Source organism: Pristiophorus japonicus, chromosome 6 (genome assembly GCF_044704955.1).
Source record: "Pristiophorus japonicus isolate sPriJap1 chromosome 6, sPriJap1.hap1, whole genome shotgun sequence".
Taxonomy (NCBI): Eukaryota; Metazoa; Chordata; class Chondrichthyes; family Pristiophoridae; genus Pristiophorus; species Pristiophorus japonicus.
In genome coordinates, this window is record NC_091982.1 from 186470669 (window position 1) to 186485486 (window position 14818).

Sequence of the window (14818 nt, forward strand, 5' to 3'; positions counted from 1 at the left end):
GGTGGTCCCCACAAAGGACTTCTGTAAGGCAGAGCGAGTCTAAAATGAGCTATGTTAATGTGAGATAGTGAATTTATAATAAGAATTACTTTTTTAATGCTGAATGGCCACTGTATTTGTATAAAATAATGGAGGAAGTACAATTAATGATAACAGCTAACAAGGAAATCAAGGATCCGTTACCAGTCAATAACCAGTTAATGTACCAGATAATATGTACCATACTAACGCACTGTCTATGCCCACCTGCCTTCCGTTGGACAAGTGTGATGTTATGTAATGATGTGTGTATTGTTGTCCTGCGTCCTGGTGGGGGGGGGGGGAAGGTGATGTTATGTAATGATGTGTGTATCGTCCTGATACCTTAAATGTAATGTAAGCACTATGCCACACAGAGGCCGCTGTGGTGGGAAACCCTGGTAGTACCTGCAACAGATGCTATATAAGGCTGACCACCACACCTGAGAGGCACTCTGGAGCTGAACAATAAAGGACAAAGGTCACAGCAGTTAGACTTACACCAGACCGTGTGGAGTCAGTGATTTGTGTGCTACATATACCATACCTTTAGCTGTAAGGGCCACATCTAACTCCCTTTCGAATATATCTAATGAACTGGCCTCATCAACTTTCTGTGGTAGAGAATTCCACAGATTCACAATTCTCTGTGTGAAGAAGACTCGAGGTGCTCAGCGCCCTCCCGGACGCAATTCATCTACTTAGGGCAATCTTTGGTCAGGGACTCCCAGGTGTCAGTGGGATGTTGCACTTTTTTGGGGAGGCCTTGAGGGTGTCCCTATAACGATTCCTCTGCCCACCTTTGGCTCGTTTGCCATGAAGGAGTTTCGAGTAGAGGGCTTGCTTTGGGAGTCTCGTGTCTGGCGAACAATGTGGCCTGCCCAGCGAATTATAGGAATTATCAGATCAGCCATGATTTTATTGAATGGCAGAGCAGGTTTAAGGGGCCAGATGGCCTACTTCTGATCCTGTTTCTTATGTTCTTATGTTCTTATGAATTTAATATAAGAACATAAGAAATAGGAGCAGGAGAAGGCCATTGGCCCCTCGATCCTACTTTGCCATCTAATAAGATCATGGCTGATCTCATCATGGACTCAGCTCCACTTCCCTGCGCGCTCCCCATAACCCTTATTGTTCAAAAATCTGTCAATCTCCATCTTAAATATATTCAACGATCTAGCCTCCACAGCTCTCTGGGGTCGAGAATTCCATAGATTTACGGCTGTCTGAGAGAAGAAATTTCTCCTCATGTCCTTTCTAAATGGGTGACCCCTTATTCTTAAACTGTGCCCCTTATTCTAGATTCCTCCATGAGTGGAAACATCCTCTCTGCATCTACCTTGTCAAGCCCCCTCAGTATCTAGGGCTAGACTTTCCACTTCAGATCGCTGGGCTAGTGCCCATATATCGCCCAAAAAGGCAGGCTATCGCCCATTTTGCTTAAAAAGTGGAACGTTGGGCCGGAACATCGTTGGAAAATTGCCGGTCCAACTTTTGTGTCACATCGCCGATGTGATCGCTGAGGTGATTGCTCACACATCGCCCAACGCAACTTTCGGTACATCGCCCACACATTGCCGGGCTGATTGCTCGCCGAAAAGATCACTGGACATTGCTGGAGAAAGGCTGCTTTTATCTGGCCTTCCTCACAGAACTCGGCACTCCAGACGCCATTTTGAACGTCGGAGGAAGTGAGGAGGCTGCTTAAACAAGTGGCTTATAATGTGAGTTATTTAAGGGTCTTTTAGTAATAGATCCACTCATATTTATACTTATATTTATATTTACATTTATATGTATATTTTTAATTTATATTTTAGATTTGTTTTAGTACAAAGGGCTTTTATAACAACAGTGATAGTGATAATAGTGAAGTGATGGGGCCTGTAGCTTATCTACCATTACTTGTAAATGCTCACATGCTGGTGTCTGAAGTTGAGTTAAGTGAAGGGTTTAGTGAAGGGGCCAATCGAAAAGGTGGCAGACTAATGCCAAGGTGGAGGAGGAGAATGTACAGCTGACGAACTTACAGGGAAAAGCAATCTTACCTCAACTTGTCTGACAACGCGTGCCTTAGGAGGCTGACCTTCCAGAAGGAGATCATCGATGAGATATGCCAGTTCATCAAGGGGGATCTGCAGCCTACCAGCACCATCAGGACTGCACTGCCCGTTGAGGTAAAGGTTACTGCGGCACTATCCTTCTATGCAGCTGGCTCCTTTCAGGCTTCAGCTAACGACATCTGTGGTATCTCTCAGCACGCCACACACTGCTCCATTCGACAGGTGACTGGAGCTCTTTATGTTCACAGGATGGACTTTATAAACTTCCCTATGACCAGTGAGGCACAGGTCAGGAGGGCTTTAGGTTTCTACAGAATAGCAAACTTCCCCAAGGTGCAGGGAGCAATAGACTGCACGCACATCGCACTGAAAGCACCTTTACAGAATGCGAAAGTGTTTCGTAACCGAAAGGAACTCCACACCTTGAATGTGCAGCTTGTTGCCGACCACAACCAAATAATCATGGCAGTTAATGCTAAATTTCCAGGCAACATCCATGATGCGCACATCCTGCGTGAGAGTGCTGACTGAGACCTGTTTGACAGTCATCCAGAAGGTCATGGTTGGATGCTGGGAGATAAAGGATATGGCCTTGCCAGCTGGCTCATGACCCCCCTGCGTAATCCCCTGACAGAAACCAAGAAACATTAAAGTAAAGACCACATAGCTACACGCAATATCGTCGAAAAGACAATTGGAGTGCTCAAGCAGTGCTTCAGCTGCATGGACCACTCTGGAGGCAGCCTACATTACCACCCTGACCAGGTCACTGAGTTTATTGTGGTGTGCTGCATGTTGCATAACTAGCTATAAGGAGAGGACAACAATTGCTAGATGGGGCTGCTGGTCCACCTCCAGAAGGAGTGGAGCAGGAGGAGGAGGAGGAGGCTGGTGAGGACCTCAGGGAGGACAATCAGCCTGGCAATTGGTCCTAACATCCCCAAGAAGACTGGAGAAACCACGTGGGAGTTATGCAGCTGCAAAGCTGTTGCGCCAGCAGCTCATAAATGAACGCTTTGCATGAACTTACATTGGGGCAGTCATAGTTACAGTTACAGTTACGGGGGGTTAGACAACAGTTGCATTTGCATTGAGTTACATTTTATCCTTGTCTGGCCTGGCCATTGCTGTACAACAGTTGCATTCATGTTTTACCTTAACATACATTATTAGAAGAAACTGTGCAACAATTGTAAAATTCAATAAAATGTTTTAATAATTTAACAATTTAACTAGATTTTGTAGCTGTAACAAATGCCCTCCCCGCTCCCACTCCCACCCCCAACGATCCAACAATAAATTTAAAAAACAGTAACAAGAAAATACAACAATAACAATAACAATAAGACACCCCCCTACCTACCTGCGGCCACGCTTCCCTTCAGATCCTGTACCCCTCCGCATCTTAACCCCGCCCCGTTTTGGTCCCAGGGTAGCGCGACGAGTCTGCCGTGCAGCGGCCGATGGCAAGACTTCCTGCCATGGTGGGGATGATGGTGGCGCGATCATCTGTTGGGGGGGTGTTGGAAGGGAAGACAAAGCTGGGGCATCGCCTTCCGAGTCAGAAGGAAGTGCTTCCTCCTGACTTGCTTGTGTGCTGGTGCTTGTGGTGTGTGTGACAGCAGCACCTAGGGGTTCATTGCCATGTCCCACCAAGAATGCATGCCGCAAGGCATCGATGGAGGTGGTCTGCGCATGCATCTCCAAGAGTGTCTGCTGCGAAACCTCCGCTCGCAAAGCACACACTCTGGACATGTCTCTCGTGAACACCACGAACAGCTGGAGATGCTCGCGACTGATCGCGACACTCTCCTCACACAGTCTGGTCAAGCCCTCTATCCGAACAGCTAGAGGAGGCGAGTGCTGACCTCACTGACCCGACCTCCATGGGGTCGACGTGTGCACTGTTAAATGCCTTGGCATCGCCGGCTGCACGCCGCTTGGTCCTGCTACCTCTTCAATCGAAACCGACAAAGTGGCCGCAGGTCCCACATCAGCCATGGTGATGGTAAGGGCATCCTCCTCTGATTTCATGATGGTATATTCCTCCTCCTCCTTCTCATGGTCGCTGCTCTCTTCCACCTCCCGTCACATGGTGAGGGCCACCTGGAGGGAGAGGAGGAGGGGTTCCGGTCGCGCCTCGCTGCATTGGGTGTTGGTGGACCTGCAAAACATAATTGAGCTGATTGAGCTTATCAGAATGGAAGGGTACACATTCTTGCGCTGCTTTGTGCTGGCATACAAAGGAGGAGCAGCAGTACTAGAATAAATTAGATGAGAGACGTTACATAAAAAAGCATCACACGGTCGTACATATGGTGGTAAATCCGAGTTGAAATTCAGTGATCCAGAGAGCTCTGGAGGCTGGATCAGTCGGAGAAAGACAGAATGATAAGGGAATGAATGTTTATGGGGAGCAAACAGAGAAGGGGACAGATAGCCAGATGGCCTGCTCCTGCTCTCATTTCTTGTCAACCTGAGAGTAACACAGAGGCTGCATGGGAATCAGGATAGCTGCATGCATAACATGACATAATTCCTATATTATGATGAAATGACATTACATTACTTTAACACTGCTTGACGCATTAATCACGTGATGCAAGCGAGGAATCTGCCTCACCACAGGTGGCCAACCGAGTGTGGCCCCGACCAGTGCTGCTGCCCGTTCTTCTAACTCCATGAGCGGAGTTAGCTGGGCAGGGCGTCCTCTGGTGCGCCTTCGCTCGGACCGATTCTTCGCTAACTTCTTCTGAAAATGTGAAAAGAGCATGGCATAAGCTCATTGACTAGGTAATATTATGGAAAGACAGCAGTCGTCAATGTTATATGCTAATAGGATTTTTATCCACAATTGATGCACGGTTATAACAAAGATCGTGTTTAGGAGCTAATGCTTGACACAAACATTTCTTTCGAACTCGGCAATGACAGGAGCTAATGTCCCAAAGTGTCCCAGGGCAGACAGTGAGCAAGGGAAGCTCTCCCCCAGTCCATGCTGGGTCACTGTGTAAGTGACAGCAGCCAGAGAGACTTAAAAAGGGCACAGGTTCATAGCCCTGTCCAGATCTTAGCAGGGGATATATGTAATATATATGTAAGAATAACAAGTTTAATTTCAATCTTGGATATTTATAATTATAATTACAATTTGCATCATTACAATATAAATTCCATACTTACTCTTGACTAAGCAACAAGGCTGTTCCAATGCTTGCGGCACTGGTCCGACCCCCTCTCCTCGTTTGATGCTGCGGAGACCACATCGGCGATCTCGCTCCATATTTTGCGATAGGCGCAGGGTGGAAGTTTTCCATGCCCACCCTGGGTTAATTGAGCCCACCAAGAGTGCACCTTGTTGACGAGGGCCACATTGGCTTCATCAGAAAAGGGCTTGGCCCTCCTCCTCCTCCCCTCCACATCGTGCCCACTCTCAGAGGACGCGTGCTGGGACATCTTTTCAATGTTTCTGATAATTCTTCTCACAACTCCTTTTTCTCTCTCTCTCTCTATCTCCTCTCAACAGCCTCTCTCTCTCTCTCTCTCTCTCCCCTTAACTTCTGCGCATGTGTGGATGACGCCTGACCTTCCGAATCACGGGAAAACCTGGTTATCCCCCAAAAAAACACATTTGCAGAAGGCTGTTGCTTAGGAAGCTTTGCCTTCCACATTGCTGGGCTATCGCTGGGCCCATTTCACACCACTGGGCTATCGCAGAGCCGAAAGTCGCAATCCCAAAAATGGGCGATGTTCCAACGATCATGAAGGCTAACACATCATCAAGGCTGGAACATCGCCCATTTTTTGGGTCCTAGCAATCTGAGTGGAAAGTCTAGCCTTATATGTTTTAATAAGATCACCTCCCATTCTTCTAAACTCCAATGAGTATAGACTCAACCTTCTCCATAAGTCAACCCCTTCATCTCAGGAATCAACCGAGTGAACCTTCTCTGAACAGCCTCCAATCCAAGTATATCCTTCCTTAAATAAGGAGACCAAAACTGTACACAGTACTCTAGGTGTGGCCTCACCAATATCCTGTACAGTTGTAGCAGGACTACCCTGCTTTTATACTCCATCTCCCTCGCAATGGAGTCTATTATGAAGGAAGTGATAATGGCACACTTAGATAATATCAATGGGATTAAACAAAATTAACATGGATTTATGAAAGGAAAATTATGTTTGACAAACCTACTTGAGTTTTTTGAAGATGTAACTGATAAAATAGATAAGGGAGAACCAGTGGATGTAGTGTATTTGGATTTTCAGAAGGCCTTTGATAAAGTCCCACATAAGAGGTTAGTGTGCAAAATTAAAGCACATAGGATTGGGGGTAATGTATTGGCATGGATTGAAGATTGGTTAACTGACAGGAAACAGAGAGTAGGAATAAACGGGTCTTTTTCGGGGTGGCAAGTAGTGACTAGTGGGGTACCACAGGGATCAGTGCTTGGGCCCCAGTTATTCACAATATATATATAAATGATTTGGATGAGGGAACCAAAAGTAATATTTCCAAGTTTTCTGACGACACAAAACTAGGTGGGTTTGTGAGTTGTGAGGAGGATGCAAAAATGCTGCAGGACGATTTAGATAGGTTGAGTGAGTGGGCAAACACATGGCAGATGCAGTATAATGTGGATAAATGTGAAGTTATCCACTTTGGTCGGAAAAACATAGGACAAAGTATTTTTTAAATGGTGATGGCTTGGGAAGTGTCAATTTACAGAGGGACCTGGGTGTCCTTGTACACCAGTCGTTGAAAGCAAATATGCAGGTACAGCAAGCAGTTAGGAAGGCAAATGGTATGTTGGCCTTCATTGCAAGAGGATTTGAGTACAGGAGCAAAAATGTCTTACTACAGTTATACAGGGCCTTGGTGAGACCGCACCTGGAGTATTGTGTACAGTTTTGGTCTCTTTACTTAAGAAAGGATATACTTGCCATAGAGGGAGTGCAGCGAAGGTTCACCAGACTGATTCCTGGGATAGCGGAACTGTCGTATGAGGAGAGATTGGGTCGATTAGGCCTGTATTCACTAGAGTTTAGAAGAATGTGAGGGGATCTCATTGAAACAAAATTTTGACTGGGTTGGATAGACTGGATGTGGGGAGGATGTTTCCTCTGGCTGGGAAGTCTAGAACAAGGGGTCACAGTCCCAGGATACAGTGTAGAAAATGTATGACCGAGATATGGAGAAATTTTTTCATTCAGAGGATGGTGAACCTGTGGAATTCTCTATCACAGAAGGCTATGGAGACCAAGTCACTGAATATATTTAAGAGGGTGATAGATAGATTTCTAGGAACAAAAGACATCAACGGGTATGGGGAAAAAGTGGGAATATGGTGTTGAGATAGAGGATCAGCCACGATCATATTGAATGGCGGTGCAGATTCGAAGGGCCGAATGGCCGACGACTGCTCCTATTTTCTATGTTTCTATGTTTCTAACATTCCTTTTGCCTTCTGGAGTACTTGCTGTACCTGCATACTAATTTTGTGTATTTCATGCACAAGGACCCCCAGGTCCCTCTGTACAGCGGCATTTTGTAATTTCTCTCTATTTAAATAATAATTTGCTTTTCTATTTTTTCTGCCAAAGTGGATAACCTCACACTTTCCCACGTTATACTCCATGTGCCAAATGTTTGCCCACTTAAACGTTGCGATAAAAATAAAGATATATCAGTTATATATCTGTGTGTACTGTGAGAATCCACCTTTGTCAGTATCAATTTTATAGAAAAAGATGGAATGTTGGTGGTTCATTTCGGAAATCAAAAGCACAGAACAGCTATTTATTAATAGAACATAAGTAATAAAGGAATACATTTATATGTGTTAAAATGTTATTTCTTTCTTGCCTAATTTTCAAATATTTTCTTCACTGCATACAGTCCTCAATAGCATTCCATTGACTGCAAACAAAAAGAATAGCCAACACAATGCTGCTAGGTGCAGTACCCTCAATGCCTCTCAGTACTTTGATTTTACTTTCCTTAAGGAAACACTTTTGCCCAAATTTGTGCATTTGGAAACTGGCAACTCACCAGGAAGGGAGCATCAACCATGAATTAGAATTCTACCAGTTAATGTCACAACATGTTAGTGCTGTAATCTACTGTGCAAACAGGGGACTACAAATAACTTAATTGGTATGATGAGGCTAACCAATATGTTTATTGCACATTAACTGTTATGATGACAAGAAGGAACTGGTTTGTTCCATGTGAAGTTGGCACAAATTGTTGTATGAGGTCTGCCTCAATCAATTTTCTACACTATCTTACGAGCTGAGACCAACCTAGTGTTCCTGGAATGGGACAATAGTGTGAAATGTTTCATGTTTTTTCAAACATGGAGTGCAATTTCAAAGCTCTGGTTTAGAATACCGGGACCGTCTAAGAGTGAAACAGATAATCTTAATTTTAGTTTTTCATCCTATAGTTCAAGGATGAAAAGCTGACAGATCTAATATACATCTTGTTTAACCTTTATCTATTTAATCTCTATGGAAATTGATGTGATTTAATTTTCATAAAGCATCTGCACCAATGAAAGACTGTCACAGCATATATTGAGTTACAGGTGTGCAACAGAATGAATCAAAGTTATGTTTTTAAGATGATCATATGATTTATTAGTTTTATCAATGGGTATATATAGCTTGAACTTTGAATTTTAAAGTAAGTTATAGTAATGACACATTTAAGGCCCGAAATTCATGGACATAACGCACCTTACCACCCGCGTACCGCCCAAAAATGCAATTTTGGTGAAAAAACACCGACATACCGCTCAGCGGAATATTCATCATTGATATACCGCCAAGCGGTATGCACACCATCCGCTGTGCAGAACTGTCCGCATACTGCCCAAAAAGTCCTATTTTCATGGCATACCGCCGACATACCACCGGAGCTGCATACCGTCCTGGAAAAGGTGGTTTTATGCGATGTTAAGTGGGTGGGAATGGGCAGTAGTGCTCGGAGCTGCCACTTTAAAATTGGGAACTGTCAGCTAAAACAGCACCTCTGTATTTCTGAGGTGAACAGTGATGTTACAGTGTGATTTACAGTAGAAAAGGTATTGTTATTGGTCCTGAGTAACTTAAGATCAAAAGCATTTTAGTTATATTTTTTTCATTGAAAAATATTCTGGAGATTTAAAAAGAATGGGGCCTGTACTATCTCAGCCTGCATTGCCGACAATCTGTCTAATGGAGGATCCAGATGTGAGAAGGTTTATTAAACAGTTATCAGGGTAATGGAGGATTTTGCAGACTGATGAGGAGGAGGAAACCTTACCCCCAAAGGATTTTCAGGGAGAAGTGTTCATACGTGGACCTGACCGATCGACAGTGCATTCGAAGGCTGCGCTTCCGAAAAGAGGTGATCAATGTTATTTGCCAGCTCATTAAGGCAGACCTGCAGCCCAGTACCTGCAGCATTACTGCACTCTCTGTTGAGATGAAGGTGACCGCGGCACTTTCCTTTTATGCATGTGACTCTTTTCAGGCATGAATTGGGGACAAATGCTGTATTTCTCAGTACGCTACACATCGGTGCATTCGACAGGTAACCGAAGCACTGTATGCACGCCGGATGGAATTTATAATCTTCGCAATGAGCAGGGAGCACAGAGTGACAGGGCTTTGGGATTTGCATGCGTTGCCAGCTTCCCAAGGTGCAGGGTGTTATTGACTGTACCCATATTGCCCTGCGAGTAGTATTACAGGAGGCGGAGGTGTACCGAAACCATAAGGGATTTCACTCCATCAACATGCAGCTCATATGCGACCATACACAGCGCATAATGACAGTGAATGGCAACTTTCCAGAGAGCATCCATGATGTGCATATCTTGCGTGAGAGCACTGTGTCTGACCTGTTGAAGTCTGAGCTACAAGGTAAATGCTAGATGCTGGGGGACAAAGGGTATGGCCTCGCCACCTGGCTCTTGATCCGCCCTGCGGAACCATCAGACAGAAGCCGAGCAACGATATAATAAGAGCCATATAGCCACACATAATATAATTGAAAAAAGACAATTGGAGTGCTAAAGCAGTGCTTTCGATGCTTGGACTACTCTGGAGGCATGCTGGAATATCACCCTGAGCAGGTTGCTCAGTTCACAGTGGTGTGCTGCATGATGCATAATTTAGCAATCATGCGGGGACAGGAATTGCCATAGGGGGCTGCGGAACCAACCTGAGGAGAGAGTGCAGGAGATGGAGGAGGAAGAAGAGGAAAATCAGGGGGAGGAGGTTAAGGAGGAGTTTCAACATGAACCCATGGCACCATTCCCCCCCCCCTCCAACACCACAGCGGAGGGCAGGCGGAGTGTATGCAACCGCAAAATTGTTACGTCAGCAGCTCATAAATGAACGCTTTGCTTGAATGTGGAGAGCTGCTTTTTAGGACCCTGATGACTGTTACCACAAAAGTTTAACACTGTACCAGAATGCTTAAATTTAATTCAAATGTTTATGTAAACATTTTAAAAATATGCAACAATTTTAAAACTTTGAACTATAAAACAACTGTAACAACTTTAATAACAACTTTCACAAAACTTTAACAACTTGAATAAACTTAAAAATCAGACTTGACTGATTAAATGAACAAGTACAAGAAAAGACCCTTGACTATCCTCGACCACGACCTCGACCGCGTGCTACAATACCCTTGGGACTATTCCCCCTTTCTTACTCCTGCCCTTCCCTTTCCACTGCCCCTGAGGCTGGACCAAGCCGGTGTATAGCACCATACCGCGAGTGCTGTTGCTGTCGTTGGTGGTCAGACATTGCAGGTGCAATAAATAGGGCCTTAGGAGAAGCTCGTGATGTGGAAGGCATGGCTTCAGGGCTGGAAGATGCTGGCAGCTCCCCACCCTCAGGTGCTGCCTGTTGTGTCCCTGCACCGTACTACAAACTCACACAAGGCATGTACTGCAGACACAGTCACTATGTGACCTGAACCTTTATTCCCAGGACCAAGGAGTGCTGACCCTGGGTGGGACCTCCCCTTTTATACCTGGAAACCCAGGTGAGGAGCGTCTCTCACAAGTTCACCCCCTGTGGTCAGGTGTGCATTTCTAGGGTATAAGTACAGTGTACAGGAGTTGCATGAAGGTTACAGTTACATGAAGATTACCATTGCATGATGGTTACATACATGACATCACCTGCCCCCCACCCCCTTATGTCTTTTTGTGACAAAGGTTAAGTCTTTCAGGTGGTCGATGCTCTCTGGAGCGCCGCAGCTGTGGCTCTGGTGGCTGTGCCTTGGCATGCGTCTCTGTCACCTGAGGTGATTCCGGTCTGTCCAGCCTGGCCACAGGGACTGTGCATGCTGTGGATTGTCCTTGTTGCTCGTCCACTGGCAGTGGTGTGGGTGACATCTCATGCTCTTCTTCAGGTTTTTCCATGTCTCTGCTGAGCCTTTTCTTTACTTGGTCCAAGTGTTTGCGGCATATCTGCCCATTGTTTAGTCTGACCACTATGAACCTATTCCCTTCTTTGCCAATTACTGTGCCCTCAAGCCACTTGGGTCCCAAAGCATGGTTAAGAATAAATACCGGGTCATCCATTTCTATACATCTCCCCCTTGAATTTCGATCATGGAACTCGGTTTGGAACTGGTGCTTGCCCTCAACAATGTCTGCCACGGCTGGGTGAATGAGGGACAGCCGCGTTTTAAGCGTGCGTTTCATGAGGAGTTCCGTTGGCAGGACTCCCGTGAGCGAGTGCGGGTGGGACCTGTAGGCCAGCAGGAGGCGCGATAGGCGGTACTGAAGGGAGGGTCCTTGGATGCGTAGCATGCCCTGTTTTATGACTTGGACCGCCCGTTCCACGTGGCCATTGGAAGCAGGCTTGAATGGCGCTGTCCGGATGTGTTTGATACCATTGCCTGACATAAGCTCCTGGAATTCATGGCTGGTGAAGCATGGGCCATTGTCGCTGACCAATATGTCCGGCAAGCCGTGGGTCGCGAAAACCGTACGCAGACTCTCCACGGTGATGGATGTTGTGCACAAGTTCAATATGATGCACTCGATCCATTTCGAGTATGCATCGACAACGATCAAGAACATTTTCCCCATGAACGGGCCCGCATAGTCTACATGAATATGTGACCATGGCCTGGTGGGCCAGGGCCACGGGCTGAGTGGGCCTCCCTGGGGGCATTGCCCAACTGGGCACATGTCGTGCACCTGCGAACCCAGTGTTCCAGGTCTGAGTCAATCCCCGGCCACCATACATGTGACCGGGCAATGGCCTTCAATAACACGATGCCAGGGTGCTCGCTGTGGAGTTCCCTGATGAACGCTTCCCTGCCTTTCTGCGGGATGACTACCCAGCTGCCCCATAGCAGGCAGTCGGCTTGGATGGAGAGCACATCCATCCATCTCTGAAACGGTCTGACCTCCTCGGGGCACGCCGTGTGTGCGGGCGCCCAATCCCCAGTCAGGACACATTTCTTTATCATGGATAGGAGGGGGTCTCTGTTGGTCCAGAGTTTGATCTGGCGGACTGTGATGGGGGAGGCTGCGGTGTCAAAAGCCTCAACGGCCATGACCATCTCAGCGCTTTGATCCGCTGCCCCCTCGATGGTGGCCAGTGGGAGCCTGCTGAGTGTGTCAGCGCAATTTTCGATGCCTGGCCGGTGCCGTATGGTGTAGTCATATGCAGCCAGCGTGAGAGCCCATCGCTGTATGCGAGCTGATGCATTGGCATTGACAGCCTTGCTGTCGGACAACAGGGATGTTAACGGCTTGGGTCCGTCTCTAGCTCGAAGCGTCTACCAAAAATGTACTGGTGCATCTTTTTCACACCGTAAACACAAGCAAGTGCTGCCTTTTTGACCATACCATATCCACACTCTGCCTAGGAGAGTGACCTGGAGGCATAAGCCACCGGTTGGAGTCGTCCGTCGTCATTACCCTGCTGCAACACACACCCAGCCCCGTAGGACGATGCATCGCACGTTAAAACCAGTTTTTTACAGGGGTCATACAAAGTCAACAGTTTGTTAGAACACAGCAGGTTCCTCGCCTTATTGAAAGCCCGTTCTTGACAGTCCCCCCAAAGCCATTCACAACCTTTACGCAGGAGCATGTATAACGGCTCCAACAATGTGCTTAAGTTCGGCAGAAAGTTCCCGAAATAGTTCAAAAGTCCCAGGAATGATCGCAACTCCGATGTGTTACCGGGCCTGGGCGCCCGGTGGATCGCCTCCGTTTTTGATTCAGTGGGCCGGATCCCGTCTGCGGCAACCCTCTTGCCCAAAAACTCGACCTCTGGGGCCAAAAACACACACTTGGCTTTTTTCAGCCACAGGCCTACCCGGTCCAGTCGGCGTAGCACCACCTCCAGGTTGTGGAGGTGTTCCTCGGTGTCTCGACCCGTTATAAGGATGCCGTCTTGGAATACGATTGTTCCAGGAATGGATTTGAACAAGCTTTCCATGTTCCGTTGAAATATAGCTGCCGCCGAACGAATGCCAAACGGACACCTGTTGTAGATAAATAATCCCTTGTGCGTCGTGATGGTGGTCAGAAGCTTGGATTCTTCAGCCAGTTCCTGAGTCATGTAGGCCGAAGTGAGGTCCAGCTTCGTGAACAGCTTGCCACCTGCCAGCATGGCAAAAAGGTCCTCTGCTCTCGGGAGCGGGTATTGGTCTTGCAGCGATACTCGGTTGATGGTGGCTTTGTAGTCGCCACAAATCCTAACCGAGCCATCTGCTTTAAGGAAAGGAACGATGGGACTTGCCCAGTCTTTGAATTCAAAGGCCGAAATTATGCCCTCTCTGAGCAGCCTGTCCAATTCACTTTCAATTTTCTCACGCATCACATACGGCACCGCTCTGGCTTTGTGCTGCACTGGTTTGGCGTCCGAAGTAATGCGTATCACTACTTTAGTGCCCTTGAATGTTCCGACATCAGGTTGAAACAGTGACCTGAATTTTTGTAGGACCTGTGAGCATGAACTTCGCTCCACAGATGAAATGGCGTGCACATCCCCCTATTTCCAATTCATCTCAGCTAGCCAATTCCTCCCCAAGAGCGCGGGGCCATTTCCCGGATGATTCAGAGTGGCAGCCAGTTCTGTGATCCATTATGAGTTACCACCAAGTTTGCACTGCCTAGCACTGGGATGATCTCTTTGGTGTACGTCCGTAGCTTCGTGTTAATGCATTCCAGTTTGGGCCTGCTAGCTGTGTGTGGCCATAGTCTCTCAAATTGTTGGGCACTCATAAGTGACTGGCTAGCTCCCGTATCCAGCTCCATGTGCACTGGGAAGCCATTCAATAAAACTTTCATCATCATGGGTGGCGTTTTAGTGTATGAGCTGTGGACGTCAGCCACATGAACCCGCTGAACTTCAGCATCCATGGCTTTTCCCCAGGCATCATCCTGCATTGCAGACCCCTCGTCTGGTTCCTCTGTCTCGCAGATTAGCCTCGCCACAGCCTTTTTGCACATCCTGGCCAAGTGTCCACTGACGTTGCAAATCCTACAGGTATATTGCTGAAACCTGCAGCTTTTCGCAGTATGTCTATCCCCACATCTCCAGCATGAGCTGAGATTGTTGTTAACAAAGGACTGTTACCAGACATTCCTCTCTGATTGCCCATTTGGTTGTTTCTAAGCACTCTGATGGTGGGTGTTAATGGTCCCATCGCGGGATGCATTGTTCCTCGTGATGATGTGAATTGCCGATCCCCT